At 37.2% G+C, this 18,972-nt stretch overlaps 1 protein-coding gene across 2 annotated transcripts in view; it reads right to left on the bottom strand.

The window, feature by feature from the left end:
- The window catches only part of PSMD14 (proteasome 26S subunit, non-ATPase 14), a 111,329-nt gene that overhangs the window by 69,556 nt on the left and 22,801 nt on the right, over positions 1 to 18,972 (bottom strand). Inside the window, exon 4 of one of the 2 annotated variants that reach the window (XM_070357580.1) lies at positions 895 to 932. The exons of the other annotated variant lie outside the window; for it this stretch is intronic. The gene's annotated coding sequence lies outside the window, so the exon portion shown is untranslated. The remainder of the gene's footprint in view (positions 1 to 894; positions 933 to 18,972) is intronic. 2 annotated transcript variants of the gene reach the window in all.

Below are 18,972 nucleotides of genomic sequence, written 5' to 3'. Positions count from 1 at the left end.
CATCACTGAAAGTTAGGCTGAAGCTTCTGCATCATCCTCCTGACTGACTGCACCCTCTCCATGACCCCTGTTGTAGCCATTATTCTAATTTTTGGTGATTATCATGCATTTCCTCATACTTTCACTATGTAAGCAGATATAGATAATATATTGTAGTATTTGCATGTTTTAAAATTATATATTAAAACTTAGAACATATTTATTCCTCTACTTGCCTTTTTCCTCTAGTATGTTAATATGGATTAATCATGCAGATATGAGAAGATCACCGACTTTACAAAAGCCCCACTGTTAAGCAAAGTTATATATTTTCCTCCTGATGGACAATTAGGTTGTTTTCAATTTTTTTGATATTATAAACTACATATCAGCAAACTGGGGCCTGTGGGAGAGCCAGCTGACTGTTTTTGAAAATGAAGTTTTGTTGGAATACAGCCAGGCACATTCATTTTGTATTATGTATGGCTGCTTTAACACTACAACGGCAGGATGAAATTGAGTGGTTGCAACAGAAACCATTTGGTCCACAAGTCTTAAAATATTTACGACCCAGACCTTTAAGAAAGGAGTACCAAGGGGTTATAAACAATACTGTTGTGAATGTCCTTGCACCCACATGGGACACCTTCCCTAGGAAATATAATTAGGAAAAGATCTCTCAGGATGCAGGGTTAGCAAATCTTTACCATTACTAGATTTTACCAAAACGCACAAGATGGCTGTACACTACTTCTAGCTTACACAAATGGTTTCCTTCTTCTAATATTCCTATCTTTTGCCCATTTAAAAACATCGCTTTCTTACTGATTTATAGAAACGAAATACATATATTCATGACTAGTGTTTTGTCCATTATATGTTAGATATATATATCTTTCCCAATCTGTGGCTCACCACTTTGCTTTTTACATTTCTTCATGCCTCAGTTTTATCTGAAAAAAAAAAATGAAGATTGTAACAATAATCCAACTTCATATAATTGCTGAAAAGACTGAATGAGTTAATATATTTAAAATATTTAGAACAGTGCCTGGCACATCTAAGTGTTCCACAAATATTAACTACTTAATATTATCTACTTATTTTATCATACCATAAAGGGAAACAAATTTTATGTTTCAATGTAAATTTATCACTGTCCCTTTAGTATTCTTGCTATCATATTTAAGAAATTCTGCCCTACACATTTAATTTTATGTGTTAATAAAGCAATAACCTATCTTGTTTATTTAGTACCTCTGAAAGCTAAGAAAGAACAGCACTTTCTGTTAATTTGATTTCAATTATTATTCACTGTCAGCATATTTTCTTAAAATCTAAGTACAATTCTAATGCTGATCTCTTTAAAGTTCCAATAGAAAGGAGAATCCCCTCCAGAATCTCCAGTCCCACACCATTTTTCTTATTAAAAAGTAAATAAAAGAGGCATCTGTTTACATTCAAGAGAGAGTAATAAAGGACTATATTTACATTCCCAACAGAAACAAAAAATAGACAAAACTATATAAAAGAAAAGCTTGTAAGACATTGTTGATCAGGCAACAAAAGACAGTGACCTCTGAGAACTTGGAAAACAAAGGAGGTAAACCCTGCTACTACCCTAGTTTGTTGCTTTGAGAGTTTCCAAGCTGCAGTGCAGGGGGAAGGAAACCAGGCAGTCTACTGAACTCTCTCAACTGAGATGTTAAGAGCTGAGATTACTGGGAGACCAAAGCAGCAAGAGTCATCGTCAAAGGGTATCAGAGAGAAAATAGCCGCAAAGAGAAAAAAAACCTTGGGATCTTCTGAGGCTCCTCCTTGAATAATCAACTGAGTACTGATCAGTTCAATTGTATGAGGACACTGCATGAGGGCGGGAAAGAGCACCAAAAAGACCAGAGAGAGGAGGACCCACCCCTCACACAGCACTGGTGACAAGGCTTAGTCCCATCGGCCAAACAGAAAAACGTTAGAATGCACAAGGCATTGATTATAGACAGAAAGGCCTTGCCTCAATAGTGGAAAAAAACGAGTCTAAGACTAAGCACTGCTCCAGTCTCACCTAACAAGTTATAAAAGCAAAACTAGAAAGACTCAAACAGGTTCCAAAGAATTTAACTGCATCCCATAACAAATATCAAGAATATTTCATAAGAATAAAAAACAGCCAACATACAAGGCAAAACTCACAACGTCAGGCCCTAGTTAAAAAAATGACCAGGCATGCACAATTAGGAGATAAATCAATTAATTAAAACCAATCTAGAATAAACAAAGATGGTAAAAATTAATAGACAAGGATATTAAAATCTTATTATAACTGTCAAAAAGTTAAGTAGAGACATCAAAGACATAAAAATGACCCAAATCAAACTTCTTCTAATGAATGCCACAATTCATCAGTGGCAACAGGATAAAGTATGCATGAATCTAGAGACACTCAGGGGAGGTTTATCTTTAGGGTGTCCACAGATGGTCAAAAAGTGAAAAAAAAGCTGTAAGACGAAAAATACATTGGATAGGATTAATGGAAGATCAGACATTGTACAGGGGAAAAATGAGTGAATCTGAAGACACAGCAATAGGAAATGAAACCAAAGAATTGGAAATAAAATTAACATAGCCATCAAAAACAACAGGACTACTACAAAAACAAAAATATACATGTCACTATGATTTTTGAAAGGGTGGAAAAGGTGGTAGAACAGAAAAAATATTTTTTAAAAATTTCAAACTTTGTTGGAACTTGGTGAAAATAATAAACCTACAGATATGGGAAGCTCAGCAAAACATTAAGCACAAGAAATATGAAGAAACCTACATCACTACCCATCATAACTAAAAATAAGCGATAAGAAAAATCTTTAAAGTATTGCAGAATAAGGAGAGATACAAAGACAATGAAACAGATTTGAAAGTTCAGAAATAAATTCTAACATTTATGATTAATAAATCTTTGATAAAGGAGCCAAGACAATTCAACAGGGAAAGTCTTTTCAAAAGATGGTGTTGAGACAACTAGACATCATCCCCACCTCACATCATGCACAAAGTGGATCACAGAACTAAATGTAAGAGTTAAAATCATAAAGCTCTTAGAAGAAAGTAGAGGAGTAAATCTTCATGCTATGCTATGCTATGCAAAGTCACTTTGTCGTGTCCGACTCTGTGTGATCCCAGAGATGGCAGCACACCAGGCTTCCCCGTCCGTGGGATTCTCCAGGCAAGAACACTGGAGTGGGTTGCCATTTCCTTCTCCAATGCATGAAAGTGAAAAGAGAAAGTGAAGTCGCTCAGTCGTGTCAGACTCCTAGCGACCCCATGGACTGCAGCCCACGAGGCTCCTCCATCCATGGGATTTTCCAGGCAAGTATACTGGAGTGGGGTGCCATTGCCTTCTCCGAAATCTTCATGAACTCCGGCTAAACAATGATTTTTCAATACAACATCAAAGCACAAGTCATAGGACTTGCTTGGCTTCCACTGTAAGGGTCACATGTTAGATCCCTGGTCTGAGAACTAAGATCTCGCATGCCACACAGTGCAGCCAAAGGGGGAAAAGCACAGGTCATAAAAGAAGACTGATCATCATCAAGAAAGTGAAAAGACCAGAAACTATAGAACTCTTATAGGAAAACATAGGCAGAACTCTCTCTGACATAAATCACTGCAAGATCCTCTAGGACCCACCTTCCAGAGTAACAGAAATAAAAACAAAAATAAACAAATGGGACCTAATTAGATTTAAAAGCTTTTGCACAAAGAAGGAAACTATAAGTAAGGTGAAAAGCTAGCCATAAGACTGGGAGAAAATAATAGCAAATGAAACAACTGACAAAGAATTAATCTCCAAAATATACAAGCAGCTCATGCAGCTCTCAATACCAGAAAAATAAACGACCCAATCAAAAAGCGGGCCAAAAAGAACTAAACAGGCATTTCTCCAAGGAAGACATACAGATGGATAACAGACACATGAAAAGATGCTCAGCATCACTCATTATCAGAGAAATGCAAATCAAAACCACAAAGAAGTATCATCTCATGCAGGTCAGAATGGCTGCCATCAAAGTCTACAAACAATAAATGCTGGAGAGGGTGCAGAGAAAAGGGAACCCTCTTACACTGTTGGTGGGAATGCAAACTAGTACAGTCACTATGGAGAACAGTGTAGAGATTCCTTTAAAAACTGGAAACAGAACTGCCATATGACCCAGCAATCCCACTGCTGGGCATACCACCAAGGAAACCAGAATTGAAAGACACATATGTACCCCAATGTTCATCGCAGCACTGTTTACAATAGCTAGAACATGGAAGCAACCTAGATATCCACCGGCAGATGAATAGGTAAGTAAGTTGTGGTACATACACACAATGGAATATTACTCAGGTATAAAAAAGAATGCATTTGAATCAATTCTAATGAGGTGGATGAAACTGGAGCCTATCATACAGAGTAAAGTAAGTCACAAAGAGAAACATCAATACAGTATACTAACACATATATATGGAATTTAGAAAGATGGTAACGACAACCCTATATGCAAGACAGCAAAAGAGACGCAGATGTAAAGAACAGACTTTTGGACTCTGTGGGAGAAGGCAAGGGCAGGATGATTTGCGAGAAAAGCACTGAAACATGTATATTCCCATATGTAAAACAGATGACCAGTGCAAGTTTGATGCACGAAGCAGAGCACTGAAAGCCAGTGCTCTGGAACAACCCAGAGGGATGGGGTGCAGAGGAAGGTGGCTTCAGTATTGGGGGACACATGTGCAGCTGTGGCTGATCCATGTCAATGTATGCCAAAAACAACCACCATATTGTAAAGTAATTAGCCCCCAATTAAAATAAAGAAATTAAATTTTAAAAAGTGAAAAGAGAACCTATAGACTGGAAGAAAATATTTGCAAATCATATAAGGAGGCTTCTGTCCACAATATGTAAAGAACTTTAACAGCTCCATATTAAAAGAAAAATAGTCCCTTTTTTTGTTGTTGTTAGTGGGCAGCAGACCTGCATTACAAAACATATGATGTCCTTCAGGCAAACAAAAAATACCAGATAAAATATACATCCACACAAAAGACAGAACACAGAAAACTAAAAGGATATATGTAAACATATGATTCTTTTTCTTATTATTTAAATCTCTTTAAAAGACAATACACTGCTGTGAAAAATAGCACAGCAGTTCCTCAAAAACTTAAAAACAGAAATAATTAATTAACTAATCCAGCAATTCCACTTCTGGGTATATACCCAAAAGAATTAAACTCATTGATTAGAACAGGTATTTGTACACCAATGTCCACAGCAGCATTATTCACAATAGTCAAAAGGTTGAAACAACCCAAACATCCAACATCAGATAAATAAACAAAACGTGGTATATTGTACACGGAATATTATTCAGCCTAAAAAGGAAGGAAATTCTGACACACGGTACAACATGAATGAACCCTGAAGATATTAGGCTAAACAAAACAAGCCAGTCACAAAAGGGCAAATACTGTATCAATTCAGTTCAGTTCAGTCGCTCAGTCATGTCCGACTCTTTGCGACCCCATGAACCACAGCACGCCAGGCCTCCCTGTCCATCACCAACTCCCAGAGCCCACCCAAACTCATGTCCATTGAGTCGGTGATGCAATCCAACCATCTCATCCTCTGTGTCCCCATGTCCTCCTGCCCCCAATCTTTCCCAGCATCAGGGTCTTTTCCAATGAGTCAGCTCTTAGCGTGAGGTGGCCAAAGCATTGGAGTTTCAGCTTCAACATCAGACCTTCCAATGAACATCCAGGACTGATTTCCTTTAGGATGAACTGGTTGGATCTCCTTGCAGTCCAAGGGACTCTCAAGAGTCTTCCCCAACACCACAGTTCACAAGCACCAATTCTTTGGCGCTCAGCTTTCTTTATGGTCCAACTCTCACATCCATAACATAAACACTGGAAAAACCATAGCCTTGACTAGACAGACCTTTGTCTGATTCCACTTATACGAGGCACCGAGAGTAGAAACAGAAAGTAAAATGGTGGTTGTCAGGGGTTGGAAGAGAAGGGAACGATGAATTATCGCTTAGTAAGAGGTACAGAGTTTCTGTATGTATGTGTATGTGTTAGTTGCTCAGTCGTGTCCAACTCTTTGCAACCCCATGGACTGTACTGTCTGCCCTTGGGATTCTCCCCGCAAAAATACTGGAGTGGGTTGCCATTTCCTGCTCCAGGGGATCCCACATTGCAGGCAGATTCTTTACTGTCTGAGTCACCAGGGAAGCCCTCTTTTTCTGTATGTTTCTGCATGGGAAGATGAAAAAGTTTTGGAGTAGAATGGTGGTGTTAAGTGCACAACAGTGTGAATGTACCTAATATCTGAAATGCACACTGAAGAATCGTTAAATGGGCAAATTTTGTTAACAAATATTTTAGTACAGTAAAAGACTACTCAATCAAAAATAGTAAAAATAAACTACAGACTTTATAACAAGACTAAAAATTATAACAGCAATATACCAGTGCATGCTCAGTCACTAAGTCACATCCAACTCTTTGCCACCCCATGGACTGAAGCCCACCAACCTCCTCTGTCCATGGAATTTCCTAGGCAGGAACAGTAGAGTGGGTTGCCATTTCCTACACCAGGGGATCTCCCCAATCCAAGGATCAAACCTGAGTCTCCTGAACTGGCATGCAGATTCTTTACCACTGAGCCACCTGGGAAGCCCAACATGCCACCATAAGATACAAAATATATTATTTTAACATTCATTTGTTATAAGTGAGGTAATATAATATGACTTGAAGGAGGCAGAAAAAGGAAAAAACAACAAAAGAACAAATGAGAAAAATACTATGAAATAGTAATATAATAGACTGAAACTTTATTTTCTTGGGCTCCAAAATCACTGTGGACAGATACTGCAGCCATGAATTAAAAGACACTTGCTCCTTGGAAAAAAAGCTATGACAAAACTAGAAAACATATCAAAAAGCAGACACATCACTGTGCTGACAAAGTCTGTATAGTCAAATTTATGGATTCTGCAGTGGTCATTGTACAGATGTGAGAGTTGGATCATAAGGAAGGCTGAGTGCCAAAGAATTGATGCTTTTGAACTGTGGTGTTGGATAGACTCTTGAGAGTCCCTTGGACTGCAATCAATCAAACCAGTCAATCCTAAAGGAAATCAACTCTGAATATTCATTGGAAGGACTGATGCTGAAGCTGAGGCTCCAATACTTTGGCCACCTGATACAAAGAGCTGACTCGCTGGAAAAGATCCTAATGCTAGGAAAGACTGAAGGCAGGAGGAAAAGGGGGCAACACAGGATGAGATTGTTAGAGGGCATCACTGACTCAATGGAACTCTAGGAAGAAGTGAAGGACAGGGAAGCCTGGCGTGCTGCAGTCCATGGGGTTGCAAAGAGTCAGACACAACTGGGTGAACAACAACAGACTGAAACTTAATTATATAAATAATTGCATTAAATGCAAATAATCTTAAAACCTCAGTTTAAAAAGCCAAGATTATCAGAGTGGATTAAAAACAAACAAGACCTACCTATATACTGCTTACAAGAAAGGTACTTCAAGTAGGTTGAATGAAGACCCGAATATATTAACAGGAAAAAGACAGGAAAAGATATACCACATTAATAGCAATCAAAAGAAAGCTGGGATGCTATCAAACAATTTCAGATTACAGAACATTGCAAGAGCTAAAAGAAAACATTATATATCAATAATGAGTCAATATGATCATTTCAAAAGATGCAGAATATGAATTTTAAAAATATCCAACATCCATTTCTGATGAAAACTCGGTAGAAAGTAAAAATAGTAAGTAGAAAACTTCTGTAATCTCATAAAGAACATCTATTTAAAACATACAGCTAATACCACACTTGATGGTGAAATAATAAATGTTTTCCCCCTAAGATCAGGAACAAGACAGGAATGTCTACTTTTACCACTTCTATTCAACATTTTACTGACATTTACAGTCAGTCCAATAAGGAAAGAAATAAAAGGCATCCAGATTGGAAAGGAAAAAGTAAAACTGCCTTTTTTATAGACAAGAAAATCAATGAAATAAAAATACTGCTTATAATAGTATCAAAGATATGAAATACTTGGACATAAACATGACAGGATATAAAAATTCTGCACACTGAAAACTACAAAAAATTACTGAGAAAAATTAAAAAGATCTAAAAAAATAGAGAGATAACCTGTGTTCATGGTTGGAGGACTCAATATGGTTAAGATGTCAATACTCCCCAAACTGATGTATAGATCTGATACACCATCAGTCAAAACCCCAGCAGATTTTTATTTATTGAAATTGACATACTTAATTTTTAAGCATATGTGAAGATATAAAAGGCCCTAGTATGGCCAATAACAACATTTAACAATGGCTGTTTAAAAAAAAATCTGGAGGACTAATACAACCTGATTTCAACATGTGTTACAGAGTTCCAGTATTCAAGACTGTGCAATACTGGCTTAAAAAATTAAATATAATGGAATAGAATGGAGATTCCAGATATAGGACCACACATATAGGGAGAACTGATTTCCAATAACAGTACAATGCAAAGGTAGAGAAAAAATAATCAACAATTGATGCTACAAACAATTGGATATTCACACGCAAAGTTGTTTTAAAAACTGAACATGATCCATATTTTGCATCATATACAAAAATTAATTCAAAATGGATCACAGAACTAAATGTAAAATGTTAAACTATAAAACTTCTTGAAGAAAAGATAAGAGGATATCTTTGTGACCTTAAACTGGCATAAATGTCTTAGATATCACACCAAAGTACGATTTATAACAGAAAATTTTTATAGACTCCAAAGTTAAGAACTCTGCTCTTTGAAAAACACTAACAGAGTAAAAAAATAAGCCAAAGATTGGGAGAAAATATCTGCAAATCACACATTTTATAAAGGACTTATAAAGGAATATATAAAGAACTCACAAAATTCATTAATAGCCCAGTAAAAACTGGGTAGCAAACCTGAATAAAGACCTCACTAAAAAAGATATATAAATGGCAAATTAGCACATGAAAAAATGTTCAATATCATTAATCATTAAGAAAACGCAAACTAAAAGTATAACCGGATACTACCACCTTTTGGAATGGTTAAAATGAAAAAGACACATACCAAATGTTTGCAAGGATGTGAAGTGACTGGAATTCTCACACTTTAATGGGAATGGAAAACAGTAAATCATTTTTGAAAAGTGTGGCAGTTTTCAGTAAGTTATACACACACTTACCATATAATCTGGCCATTCCACATCTAGGTATTTATCCAAGAGAAATGAAAGATGTACACTGTGGAAAATTCTTCAAGAGATGGGAATACCAGACCACCTGACCTGCATCTTGAGAAACCTATATGCAGGTCAGGAAGCAACAGTTAGAACTGGACATGGAACAACCGATTGGTTCCAAATAGGGAAAGTGGTACGTCAAGGCTGTATATTGTCACCCTGCTTATTTAACTTCTCTGCAGAGTACATCATGAGAAACACTGGGCTGGAAGAAACACAAGCTGGAATCAAGACTGCCGGGAGAAATATCAATAACCTTAGATATGCAGATGACACCACCCTTATGGCAGAAAGTGAAGAGGAACTACAAAGCCTCTTGATGAAAGTGAAAGTGGAGAGTGAAAAAGTTGGCTTAAAGCTCAACATTCAGAAAACGAAGATCATGGCATCCGGTTCCATCACTTCATGGGAAATAGATGGCGAAATAGTGGAAACAGTGTCAGACTTTATTTTTCTGGGATCCAAAATCACTGCAGATGGTGACTGCAGCCATGAAATTAAAAGACGTTTACTCCTTGGAAGGAAAGTTATGACCAACCTAGATAGCATATTCAAAAGCAGAGACATTACTTTGCCAACAAAGGTCCGTCTAGTCAAGGCTACAGAGAAGGCAATGGCACCCCACTCCAGTACTCTTGCCTGGAAAATCCCATGGACGGAGGAAACTGGTAGGCTGCAGTCCATGGGGTCGCTAAGAGTCGGACACGACTGAGCGACTTCACTTTCACTTTTCACTTTCATGCATTGGAGAAGGAAATGGCAACCCACTCCAGTGTTCTTGCCTGGAGAATCCCAGGGATGGGGAAGCCTGGTGGGCTGCCGTCTATGGGGTCGCACAGAGTCGGACACGACTGAAGTGACTTAGCAGCAGCAGCAGTCAAGGCTATGCTTTTTCCTGTGGTCATGTATGGATGTGAGAGTTGGACTGAGAAGAAGGCTGAGCGCCAAGAATTGATGCTTTTGAACTGTGGTGTGGGAGAAGACTCTTGAGAGTCCCTTGGACTGCAAGGAGATCCAACCAGTCCATTCTGAAGGAGATCAGCCCTGGGATTTCTTTGGAAGGAATGATGCTAAAGCTGAAAGTCCAGTACTTTGGCCACCTCATGTGAAGAGTTGACTCACTGGAAAAGACTCTGATGCTGAAAGGGATTGGGGGCAGGAGGAGAAGGGGACGACAGAGGATGAGATGGCTGGATGGCATCACTGACTCGATGGACGTGAGTCTGAGTGAACTCTGGGAGTTGGTGATGGACAGGGAGGCCTGGTGTGCTGCAATTCATGGGGTCGAAAAGAGTTGGACACGACTGAGTGACTGAACTGAACTGAAAATCACTGCAGATGGTGACTGCAGCCATGAAATTTCACCTACTCCCTGGAAGGAAAGTTATGACCAACCTAGACAGCATATTCAAAAACAGAGACATTACTTTGCCAACAAAGGTCCGTCTAGTCAAGGCTATGGTTTTTCCTGTGGTCATGTGTGGATGTGAGAGTTGGACTGTGAAGAAAGCTGAGCATCAAAGAATTGATGCTTTTGAACTGTGGTGCTGGAGAAGACTCTTGAGAGCCCCTTGGACTGCCAGGAGATCCAACCAGTCCATCCTAAAGGAGGTAAGTCCTGGGTGTTCACTGGAAAGACTGATGCTAAAGGTGAAACTCCAATACTTTGGCCACCTCATGTGAAGAGTTGACTCATTGGAAAAGACTCTGATGCTGGGAGAGACTGAGGGCAGGAGGAGAAGGGGACAACAGAGGATGAGATGGCTGGATGGCATCACCGACTCGACAGACATGAGTCTGAGTGAACTCCGGAGTTGGTGATGGACAGGGAGGCCTGGTGTGCTGCAATTCATGGGGTCGAAAAGAGTTGGACACGACTGAGCGACTGAACTGAACTGACTGACTGACAGAATGTTCGTAGCAGTTTCATTTGTAACAGCCCCAATTCAGAAAAAACACGAAAATACTTATGAATAGGTGAATAGATAAAGTGTGGTATGTCTAGCCAACGAAATACTACTACTTAGTAATAAAGGAGAACAAGCTACTGATAACCCCTCAGAGAAGAATCTCAGAATACTTACGGTAATGAAAACCAGATCAAAAAGAGTATCTACTCTATAATTCCACTTGTTTAACAGTCTAGAAAATTAAATCTAATGTATAAAAGCAGATGAATGGTGTTCTGAGGAAGAGTAAAAGGAGAGGGATTACAAAATGTTTAAATAAATTTGGGGGGGTGGGGTGGTTGGTGGATGTTCACCATCATTGTAATGATGGTTTCATAAGTGTCTGCATACATCTCAAAACGTACCAAATTACATATTTTAAGTATGTACTGTTGAGTGTATGCTAATTATCTTAGTAAATAAAACAAAAATAAAAGGCTTATAAATACTTCTAACTTTTTATAACTCAAAGATAAAGTTATTTAATGCCCTTCTTAGTATAGTACCTTCTCTTACAATCATTCTTAAATATAGTGGCTACAAAATAAAACTCTTTTGTAAGCATAAAACTGAAAAAAGACCTACAAACGGGATAGATAATATGATGTCACAGCTATTCAGCAAATTCAGGTATCATGTCAAAAAACAGCATTCATTCAGAGATGCCAATTACAACTTTTTAAGAGGAGCTTTTCTTTCAGAAAAACATATCAGTTTCTGCTTATATCTACATTCTAACTGAATTATAGCACCTGTGTTTACATACACACACACGCACACACACACACACATCCCTTCCCCCACTTTCTCTCTGCAGTTTCGAATCTCCTATCTCATAATTTGCAGTTCCAAAGGCAGCTCCAAAAGTTAAGAGAATTTATGGTGTAAGGAGACAAATCTAGTTTAGGGATGCTTCATCAAGGCTTGACAACTCACCACAATGTTATGTGCTTGGAGATAGCCAATATTTTAAAGTATTTGCTGAGTGCTGTATGACTTTACAAAACATTTTAAAATCCTCTCCTTGTTTTATTTTTAATTGATCCTTAAAACAATGAAGCAGTCAAAGAGATATAATCACACTTCTATAGAACTTACAGATAGGAACAGATACACATAGGAAAATAAACATAGGTAATTTAAATAACTGTGTGCAATCTACGTGTCAGGTATATTCAGAACCAAATCTCTTGGCCCAGAGTTCAATCCCTTTGATTCAGTGTATCATCTCAATGATTACAAATACTAAAAATATTATTACTTGCTGCTCAAAATCATATGCAGAGGCAGTCCTGAGACCTTCACCATGAACAAAAAATAACCATTTGCACCGGGTAATTCCTATAAAGTCAGTAAATAAGGAAGATGATAATGCTTATGAATAATCTGATAAACTCCCTCCCAAACTATTTTGGAATTAGAAAACTAAATATGAGGTTTATGCCTCACTGCACAGTTTAAAACTCAGGCTCACTTTCCCTTGTGAGATGGGGCAAATGATACCCACAGTCCTGGTTACTATGAGGATTAAATGGCATAAACATGTACTGCATATATGCAGTTCCTGGCACACAGCTGCTACCATTCCACCTACTAGTTTTAATGATAAATTTATAATATTTAAATTACCAGTGTCTATCAAAAAATAGCAATTCTAATTTAAATACTATATGTATATATGCTTTAGAAATAAATGTTAATACTAAAGCTAACTAAATTTAGATATAACAAGGCTAATACTTTGTTTTTCCTTTAACTGAGTTTCACTCACACACGTGCCATTTAGGTACTCAGATTAAACACAGTAACAAAAAACCCCCAGGACATATCCTTCATAGTATACAGACAAAGAACATGCCTGAAATTGGTTCTTATCTGTATACTTGTATACCTGTTAACATTTTGATTATTAACTTTAAAAAATTAATCCAACTTTTCTGTAAAGAACTTTGAATAAGAAAACAATTCTTATGACAGTGCAAAGTGTTACCAACAGATCTTAAATTTTATGAAAAGTGAAGTCAAGAAAAACTTAAAATACACTTATTAATAGCTGCCAGTGTACTAAGAACGTAAAAATCACCTGTGATCAAGAACTCATACTGCAAAAAAGTTTACTTTTTCAATATACTTCAAAAGATCTTATTTATAAGCAATATCACTGAAAATACTAAAGAAAAAAATTGTATCTAAACTCATAATTATGCTTCCTAATCCATGTAATTTTATGGCTGCTTCTAAATAGTATCAGCATTTTTATTTTCCTGTTTTCCACCAATATTCAAATATATTATAAAATATTCAAGCACAGGCAATATTGTATTAAGACTGTGATCTTGCTTAAATTTAACCATTGGCTGACAGGCAAGGCACCACGTTAAGAGCTTGAAATGTACAATTCTGCCAGCTGATATACAAAAGTTCTAAATTAGCATATGAAAAGTAATCCACAGATGGCTATGTACAATTCACAGAAGGGAATAAAAGGTAGAGATTGTCTGTACTTACAAACCTGAAATGAGCTAAGCAAAGCCTTCTGAATGTTCTGCCACAATTTAACATTAAACATCAGCCTCTGGAGTTGTTATGGTCTCATTATTAAAACAGTAAGTAACAGTAAGGCTATTATCTACTACACCTAATTTGAGCTCCTAATACCATTCTTGAATCTTTTATATAAATTACTTCTAATAATCACATAATCCTACAAAGTGGATACAACTGTGCCTGCCATGTAAAAATGAGGAAGCCAAGGCTCAAAGTCAATCAATGTGTCCAAGGTGATCAAGGTAAGTGGCGAAGCCTAAATTCAAAGCTGCCAATGATGTTGTAAATATCCTTGTGAAAACATTAAGACAGAAAACAAATTAAGAAAGTATTGACAGAGGACTGGTTAAATATATCATGGTTCATACATAAAATAGAATAGCAAACAACCATTTAAAGAAAAGGAGGCACCTATATATACACGTATCAATATACACAAGGCGCCAATCTCCAGAATGTACTATTAAGTACTAGGTAGGCCAAAAATCTCCTTCAGTTTTTAAGTAAAAGACAAATTTTCATTTCATCATGCTGAACAAGGTATTCACCACTTTGTTCCACTACCTTTTGCCATTTTTCAGACAACTTCATAATTCTATCTTCCCAAGACTTTTTATCTTTTTAAGCAAAGAACTGTTCCAGGTGCCTTTTACAGTCTTCCAAGGAACTGAAGTTTTTCCATTAAGAGAATTTTGTAAAGACTAAAACAAATGGAAATCTGAAGGTACAATGTCTGGTGAATACAGTGGGTCAATCAGAACTCCCCAGCAGTTTATGCCTGCTGCTAAGTCGCTTCAGTCGTGTCTGACTCTGTGCCACCCCATAGACGGCAGCCCACCAGGCTCCACCATGCCTGGGATTCTCCAGGCAAGAACATTGGAGTGGGTAGTTTATGCCTAGTCATCAAAGAAATAAGAGGTCTTGTGTTATCCTAATGGAAGAATGTGTTTTTCTGACTAATTTCAAACGCTTTTTGTTGAGTGCTGCTTTCATTTGGCCTAATTGGTAGCAGTACTTGTTGGAATTAATCATTTGGTTTTCCAAAAGGAGTTCCTAATAGAGGACTCCCTTACAATCCTACCATATACACAACATCACGTTCTTGGATGAAGACTGGCCTTTGGTGTGGTTGGTAGTAGTTCATCTAGCTTGCTCTACTATCTCTTCTGCTTCACATTACTGTACAGCAGCCACTTTTCATCATCCATCATAATTTGTTTTAAAAACGAACATTTTCTTTACATTTAAGTGGAGAATCACATGTGGAAATACAGTCAAGAAGGTTTTTTTCACTTAAATTACGTGGAACCCAAACATCAAAGCGATTAACATAACCAAGCTAGTATAAATGATTTTCGACACTTGATCTCCAGCTCGAAACTTCAAACAATTTCTGACACCTTCAATCAGTCACAGCACCTTCTCCATATACTGCACAAATCTTTGTTTTTTTTGCATTTCAGTTACATTTTTAACCTTTCTTGAAATAATAAGACATAAGATGCCTAAAATGTTGCTTTTTCTTCAATCTTCAATATTAAAATGGCTACATAAAAATTCACCTATTTTGATAAGCTTTTTTTTTAACGAAGGCTGATAAGACAGCTGTCACAATACAATCTAACAAAATTGTTTCAAATGAAGTTGAGGACAACTAAGCTCTACTAGAGCCATCTTATGGAAAACAAAAATGAAGTTTTTGGCCAACCCAAATATATATACAACACTGTTTAATACAGTAGCCATTGGCCATATGCAGGTACTTAAACTTTAAACTATTTAAAATCAAATTTAAAATTTACTTCTTCAGTAATACCACTCACACTTAAAGGGCTTAATAGCCACATGGCTCATGGCTACCATACTAGGCAGCTAGATATAACACATTTCTGTGCTCAAGGAATGTTCTATTGGACAGCACTGATATAGAATATTTTTGGAAGAACAGAAAGAAATTAGTAACAGTTCCTAGGGAAGGGGACAGAAAAGGCATGGACACATTTCACATATGCATAGTTAACTTCTTAACTCTGTAACATGTCAAATATCACCTATTTTAAAATAATGATTTACCTTTTCTAAAAAGGCTCAGAGGTTCTAAGGCGTAACAGCTGGAGCCTAAGGGACAGAAATCCTCTCTCCTAGACTGCCTAGAAATGCTCCTGCTCACTACCTAACTGTTCAAACTGTTCTTCTGGTCACAATACTATTTGAGACACCATGCAAAAAATTAGAGCTGCTATTTCTGAGGAATTAAGGAACAGGGACAGAAAAAAACATCAGGGAAAAAATGCTTACAAGGTATGAAAGAGTAACTATGGTCAAAAGGCACAGGAGAAAGTTCTATTCTTTGGGGAAGAAAGGCACAGGTAATACTGTCATATCTCTTCTCTTCTTACACTTCTGTTTAAAGCTCTACAGAAGAGCACTTAACAGCGACAGTCTCGGTTCTGCTTTGAAGTCACTTTTCCCCCCAAATGCTGTATTTCTTCAAATGACACAGCACACTGAACAACTGAATTGTTACATGCCTCAATTTCCTGACCTGTTGCCTAATCAATGTCATTCACTTACTACTGGACATTTTTGCCTAGGAGAGGGAGTGGTCAAACCTTTGAGAACAAAAAGGCACAGTGGTGAGATAATCCCAAGTAACAACCAACCAAACATTAGAATTGATACTTTTCTCTCATTAGGAGACAGAGGATCAACTCAGGGAAGCTGAAGGACCTGGGGATGATTCAAATACATAAAAATCTACCCTGGAAGAAAAATAAATAGGAACAAGATCCCAAACCATCCACTTTCCTGCACACTGACACAGCATTCTTTTTTTTCAAAGCAGCAAAGAGTTTTTGTTTTGTTTTTTTTTAACTTGGAAATTATTTATTTTTAATATAAATTTATTTTAATTGAAGGCTAATCACTTTACAATATTGTATTGGTTTTGCCATACATCGAATCTGCCATGGGCGTACTTACTCTCTTCCTCTTCCATAGAGCTCAGCCATTGTTGGATCTAGCCTCGTTCCAGAGCATGCCTTTCATCATTGCCCACAACATACTGCCTTTCACAATGAGTTTAGGCAGGTCAGAGATCTGTGCCAGGGTAAACAGAAGGGCAAGCTGGTGTCCACAAAGGGAAAAGGGCATAAATTTGTCCTCACACAGACTGGTGACCAGGAAGTCTGCCCAAATTTCAGCAATCTGGGTTTATAGGGAAAGAAAAGCAAGACACAGTCCTACGAGACAGGAAAATCATTTAGGGACTCCAACAGCTAATCATATCCACAAGCATTCAAGGAGGTCAACTTACTAATGAAAACATCCTATAAAATATAAGACCAAGCAAGGAAGACACAGCATTGTAAAGAAGGATACATGACAATTATTTCCAGAAATTTATATTTCCAAGTTATTATTAAATTTTTAAATATAATAATTATCAATATGTAAGTTAAATCCTTTAAAAATATACAGGACAGATGTTAAATTCACTTCATATGATTACTACATAGAAACACTTAATGTGGCCTTAGACTACTATACATTTACTTAGGGGAGTAAACATCTGGAAATGAGTTTATATTAATGGAAAAGTGCAAAGAAACTTGTCAACATGTGCCAGTTCCATGGCCCACAGGCAATAAGCACCGCCTGCCTGTGCCAGTCAGATCACCAACCAGTATTACTGTGAAGGCCATGAAAGAAGCTGTTAATACTCTGGTTTAATCTCAGCACAGGCCAGAGCAGCAGATTAAGCAGAACTTTACATCAGTGGCAGGTCTCCCAAGTTCTCTTGATGCCACAGAATTCATAAGTGGGATCAGTATGTTCTAAAAAAACATGGTACTGCAAAGGGAAAAAAAGGTTCCACAGCATCAAGCAGTGTAATACTTGAAACCTCATCATCAAAGTGACAGTTTTCAAGTGCCATTTATGATGCCCTAGTCTGGAAACATCCCAGCTAACCCATCTGATCAACAATTTCACAGATGGAAGCACTTGATGGCTAATTGGCAAGTCTATTATTCAAATAAAACAGCTCTCTGTACCTCTTCTTTCATTATTACAAGTCAAGGTACAACAAGATTAGTCATTCAAATTAGCTTAATAGAAACCTCTTTCCCAAAATAAAATTTTTAATGAAACCACACACTTTGACCACTAGCTTAGAGTACTAATCAGTTTCTGAACAGTAAGGAAAATGTTTTATAAACTAAAAGGAGTAGGAAACGTAAATATTCTTTAAAAAGTTGTACTGTTTGCTTCCTCGGTCTTTTATCAGTGTCAAGATACACAGTCGTAAGGATTAAAATGAATAAAATGGTTACTCATTCCTTAAATATTTTAAAAACATAGGCCATGTAACAAACGTCATCATAAAGAGAAATCCTCTCAAATATTTTAGGTTTCCTAAAAAAATTGTAAAGCAGGCATCTTCTCTTCACCTACATTTTGCCCAATAAAAATTCCAGACTGTTAAGGCTTTCTAATTTATGAAGCAAGTAGCCTAATGTTATATGAAGCAAGTATCTAACATCATAGATATTATCTACCTAACGTCACGGTGTTGATGCAGAATAGACTTTGGCCTCAGAAAGATGTGTGTTCCAACTCTAGCTCCACTTCCTGTTAGTTCCATGACTTGGCCCAATAATATGGAAATAATTATCCCTATCCATAGAGGACTGCTGTTGAGGATTAAATGAGGAGATTATACACACACAACACTCACATTAAATCATGCAAGCCCTCAGCATTTGTCCATTTAGCTCTCATCCCTTTCTCCATCCTACTTCTATAAATTCCAGAGAAGAATCCTGACACAACTGTCAAATTTGCTCCAAATCCCACTGAAACATACATTCCCTATTCAGATAATTTGGCTATCCCACTGAATCATACATTCCCTATTCAGATAATTTGGCTATCTCCCTGTATTCCTACAATTTTCAGACCCCAAGGAAAGCCCCAAGGAAGAATCTTGTAGAAAGACTGAGCTATAAAATATTTGAAGACCTCAGTTTCTATCTATAAAGCAGAAACTAGGAAACACATATAAGTAATCAGAACCTGCAAGGGGGAAGGCAATCGTGAGCAGAAACTCTGGAATGAGTTACAAACTGAAGTAAA

The sequence above is a fragment of the Bos mutus genome, chromosome 2 (assembly GCF_027580195.1).
Source record: "Bos mutus isolate GX-2022 chromosome 2, NWIPB_WYAK_1.1, whole genome shotgun sequence".
NCBI lineage: Eukaryota > Metazoa > Chordata > Mammalia > Artiodactyla > Bovidae > Bos > Bos mutus.
Note: the sequence above shows the minus strand (reverse complement) of the source record. Positions and strands in the feature narration are given on the sequence as shown.